General features: G+C 45.6%; 1 long non-coding RNA gene across 1 annotated transcript; it reads right to left on the bottom strand.

Annotated features, from left to right (window-relative positions):
- Positions 1 to 3,867: 3,867 nt before the first annotated feature.
- On the bottom strand, positions 3,868 to 4,287 carry LOC149716501 (uncharacterized). Its single transcript, XR_016369483.1, has 3 exons — positions 4,201 to 4,287; positions 3,977 to 4,145; positions 3,868 to 3,896 (listed from the first exon to the last, which is right to left on the bottom strand). It is a non-coding gene; the product is annotated as an uncharacterized LOC149716501 (long non-coding RNA).
- Positions 4,288 to 5,249: the final 962 nt, after the last annotated feature.

Raw genomic sequence — 5,249 nt, 5'->3', positions numbered from 1 at the left:
ATCCGCGTTCCACCAAGGGACAAGCCTCGAGCGGTTAACGGTCTTAAGTGGGCAGTTCCGGTGGAATGACTCCATAATGGAGCACTGTAAGTCACCAGCAGCCCTATCAAGATCCTAAGTTGAAGTAAGTTTAGGAGTGTGACCCCCTCCGTAGCGTAGGATTAGGTCTTCCCTATAGCCGGACCAATTGGTCCGTCTTGGATTGCGTATCTCCGTCCCCGCCGGGACAGAGGTAGTCGCGACAGTAAAGCAGATGTGCCTATGATCCGACAGAGACGGCTCATTAGACACATGCCAGTTAGACACGGAAGACAGAAGATTTTCCGTGGCTAGCGTGAGGTCAATGACCTCCCTTCTATTAGAAGTGACAAAAGTAGGTTCATTGTTTTGATTAAGAATATAGAGTTTACAACCAACTAAATATTCTAGTAAATCATCACCTCTCCTGTTGCAGTCAGAACTGCCCCACGTGATGTGATGAGCATTGGCGTGCAGCCAATGATTAGTTTGTCCCCTCTCTTTTCACATTGATCGACCAAACTGATCAGCTCAATTGTCGGGAGAGAGTCCGCGTCGTGGGCAAAGTATGCAGAGGCAGCCGTGATAGTCAACTTGGCATGCCCCGTGGCCAGGACCAGTTTCATGGCCGCCGTGTCCTGGGACGTGTACAGCGGTAGAGAGATACAGCAAAGATCCCTCCGAACCAGAATACACGCCCTAGGTCTAGCAGCAGTATGGTCATAAAATAGTGACCCTGCCGCGTCAAGACCGAGGATTTTGCCATGGCAAATCCACAGTTCTTGTATGAGGGCCAGATCAAGACCCTCTATAGCAAACCTCCTGCAGAGTACCGCAGAGGCCGCCTTACTATGGTGCAGATTGATTTGAATCGCACGTAGCGTCCCCATGGTCCTTAAGAGAGGGGTTCAGAAGGGACCTAGCTACACCTCATCGGTCCCGAGAGGGCTAATGGCACCTCCCCCCGACAGGCAAGCTCCCAGCCCCAATATCCTCCCCCTCATCAGGACCACTAGAACGCGAATCGGCTGGATCCCGAAGGGTCCCATCCGATTCTGCCAGTAGGGTGGACTCATCCATGGAAGAACAAACTTCCGAATGAACCCCCCTCCCCCTCTGTGCCTAGAGCGACACCAGCGAGCCCCACAGCGAGATCCCCCATCTCGCTAGTCCCACCCCCAGCCGTAGCCTCGGCTGCAGTTGTTTTGGTGGTTTCCGTGTGCTGAAGGAGTTTGAAGGAACCCTTGTCCACTCCAGTGAAGCCCACGAAGCCAGCATTCTTAATGGCGTCCAGCGAGGAGCCATCGATGGACAGTACCCAGTACCGCACGGCCCTGTCCACGTATGTCTGAATGCATTTCCAGTATTCGGTAGCAAAGCCATCGTTAAGGGCCTTTAGGCGCCGGAACAGCACCGCCGGCTCTTTAGTGATCTAGTCCCTGGTGCGGAACATTACCTTAAACGGCTTAGGGAGTTCGCTAGCTCTCAGTACTGAGAGCACCGCATCCCCCACCACCGTCAGGCTAAAATTCGCAAGGCGCGGTAGACCTCTCCCCGAAGGTATCCCATCCAGCGCCCCCAGAATCGCCTTCTGGATTGGGCCCACGTCTTCCTCCGTGATGACCGCCTTTGGATAGCCTTGTTTAACAATGGCCATCTTTTCGGCGCTAGCGGCGTCTCTATAGGACTTAGCCTTTTTCGACGCCGCCTGCGAGGTACTGGGCGAGGGAGTCGAGCCCTCTGTTCTAGGCCTCTTCAACTGGGTGTCACGTGTCGCCGCACCCCCAACGGGGGTGGAGACAGTTCCAGACCCCGATGTGGCCTTTTCCTTAGCGATCTGTCGTTTGAGACGACGTCGCGCGGTACGTTTCGAAGCCTTACCAGTCACACGCACCGATAAATCGGCACGAGTATCGCTGGATACAGGCCCTAGCCTAGTGGTATCAGTGTGGGTTCTGCACTGAGCAGACCCCTGCACCGTAGGTTTGGTAGTGTTAGAGTTGTTTTTATTAGATTTATCCATGTGAATCCCACAAGTAAGGGGGCAAGTAAAAGGTCACCACCCGGTAGTCCCCCACCCGGGTGGGAGGCTAGATACAACGGGGTGTCGCCTGGTGCCCCGAGGGGATCGTTAGCGATACTGTAGTTTTACTTCCCCAGTACCATGCAGCCCTCGGCACGATGCCTCAAAACCTTGGCTTGGGAAGGACGCGTATCCGCTTAGCCCACACAACGTAGTGGTTACCAGCTCTCACCACCGAGGAGGTGTGATACTTCATTTATGAGGACCCAAGCTAGCGTGTGTAAAGTTAAAAACGCGAGCGGGAAGCCAAAGCAAGGGGGGGAAGAGAACAACCCAGCTAGCTTGCGTCCCCAACTTCGAGAGCCCCCAACACATGTTAATCCAACACATTAACAGAAGATGAGAGTGCCTCTTGCGCAACAACTATTAAGTGCCGATACAGCTGCTGCGGTGGAAACCGCTGTTCACATTGGAGATATTGAAAAGGAGGCCTTAACAACTGCTTGGTTTTGTCGGCTTATGCATAACTGGTTTCAAATAATGAATGGTCGTTGTAAAGGCAAATCCTTAAAAGCAAGCAACATTGAATATTTACGTGAAGTGGTAGTTCTTTTTGAAGGAATGAAAATTGCTAAAGCATGGAAGCCAATTCAAACTGGTGTTATAATGGCATCACTGTCAATCATAGAATTGAATACCTACCTTTGTCAAAGGGGTTTCAAGTTTGTCATGGCTGGGCGCTTCAATCAAAATGCACTAGAAAGTTTATTCTCGTGTGTTTGCGCCAGGGGTAACAAATTTCCATCAGGAAGAGAATTTCGGCATCGTTTAAAGATTTTGCTTGTGAAGCAAGCCCAAAGGTTTATGCCTGATCTAAATGTTGAAAAGATCATGAATGAATTGGTAATATTATTAGCATTATCAAAGCAAAGTGCTGCTATGGTGTTGCTTATCTAACTCTATAGTTATAACATTTTTCTTTTTTCCTTTTTCAGAACCACATTGAGACGGAGGTGGAAGAAATAGCATATACTGCTCCAAGCACGTCTGTAAGTTTAACTTGCTCATATTGTAAATAAACACAATCATTATCTCTGTTACCTTTCTGTCTATATAGCATGGCCTGTTAAACGAGCCACTACATTCTAGTGAACGTGAAAATCAGGTGCTTCAAGATTCGACAGCCTTGGAGATGACTCAAGTGACTGAGCATGGTCAAATCATGGATATCATGCCATTAAATCGAGACCAATCTGTTAAGTGATATATCCTATACTATTATAAAATGCTAACCTTCACATTTCCATAGATATGTTTAGAAAAACCGGCCTCTGACATTCTTCGAATTCTAGTGGAAGACATATTTGGTACAGAGGCCGTTTATAGCTTTATGGATGAACAAAATAGTTCAGGCCACAAGCAAGCAAGGAGTTCTGATTCATGCTGTGATAATTTAGAACACTTGGTGGAATTCCTTGGACTTGCAGGCTTGGCACAAAAAGACGTAAAAATTACTAAAGTAGAGAGCATAGACCCAAAGGAAAAGGCAAAAGAGTTGACAATTTACCATATAGCAGGATATATTTGTTTTAAACTCCAGAAACAAATTTGCGAATCCTGTTATAACGTAATTTCACATGAAAATAAAACGTACGAATTACCTTCATCATCAGTTCTTACACAGCACAAGGCTTTTGGTAGCCTCAAACATCCTTCATCGTGACTATTAGACTTCGTTAGCCTGTCTGAACAATTCCTGGACACAGTTCTACAAAACATTACAAGCATGAAATCTCCACTTGAAGAATTAAGTTCTTTCATAAATAGAATGCTCCACAATCAATTGGAGGTTGAGCTAAGTTGTTGCAATGTCGAGCGAAAAATTGTAAACTTGTTTGTAAGGCTAAGAATGCACATTTGAAACAAATTCCTTACCTTTAAAATGAAAAAAGATGTTCTACATTACACCAGATCATCAGCTCTGTAATATGCATATAATAAAAGTCGTGTAACGCACTTGGTGCGTGACATGCCACTATTGCCCAAATTCTATAATACAGTCTCAGATTACGCATAATGTTGAGCAGACTCCTAAGCAGACGATCTTAAAAAAAGTATTTTAAATTTCGCGCTAAATACGAAATTTTCCCGCCATCTACCTGTTACTGTTGGAAGTAAAACATCCAGTGGTTACCGCGCATGTCAATGGGCGGGGCTTCACCTTTCCCCACTCGGTCTATATCCCACTTTAGAAATACCAAAGTAATTTGTTAGCGTCTACTGCTAAGAAATTAGGTTAATCAGCAAGAAAGCCAAAATTTTCAATGTGTCAACGTAACTTGTTAGCACCCACAAACCTAGGCCCTTCTTGTTGTCAACGAGAACGAAATGAAGAAATAGGTTTAAGCGCGCTATAAGGTTAGGCTGATTTCTGACCCAAAAGTACTTTTTTGATGTACTTTGTTAATTAGTTAAAGTACAATACTTAGACTTCGATAATTAAAAATCGAAACAGGTAAGTTTCTCATTTAAGAAATGCTTGCTAATTTAGAAGTATTCCGAAAACTAACTTCGCTATAGTTTTACCGCCTGTGTCAATTGCCTTAAAAAACCGAAAATATTTTAATGCTTTTGCTATGGGACGCTAACCCTAAAAACTGTGAATTTTCCATTAACATTACGGAAGGGTGTCAAGTCATAATCGACTAAACTAATAATTAAATTATTTAACGTTAGTTCTCCCGTAACTTTGTTTAATGTTATAGAAACTGCAACGCCAAGGGTCCAAGGCTTTCCGACTACGAGCAACGCGCCTGCGAAAATGACGTCGCCACGTGAGTCGGACGAGACGGGCATAGTGACGGGTGTGATCGAGACCGAGTGGAAGGTTCTTCCATTTCGAATCTACCCAATGGGAGTGCATCGGCATTTCGGCGAGAATTTCTCAATTTTCTCGTAGGCAACGCGTGGAGCGGCGCTAGTCACGTGTGTCTGTGTTGCTCATCTCTCTCTCTTTGTCATCACTAGGCTACTAGCTCGGGATGAGAATTCGAGGCGAAAGGTACATTATTTGTGGGCGCTGAATACCGTTATCGGCTTATTTTCAGTTAAAAAAAAAGAACCCGATAAACTAGAATCATTAAATACTGACTAATTACTTATATTATTTTACTCTCTCTTTGAAATAGAAATGGAGCAACCACAAACT

This window comes from Phalangium opilio, unplaced genomic scaffold (assembly GCF_054372755.1).
Source record: "Phalangium opilio isolate 3A_F unplaced genomic scaffold, DU_Popi_V2 ptg000009l_1, whole genome shotgun sequence".
NCBI lineage: Eukaryota > Metazoa > Arthropoda > Arachnida > Opiliones > Phalangiidae > Phalangium > Phalangium opilio.
The sequence above is the reverse complement of the archived record's forward strand: the minus strand, read 5'-3'. Positions and strand labels throughout refer to the sequence as shown.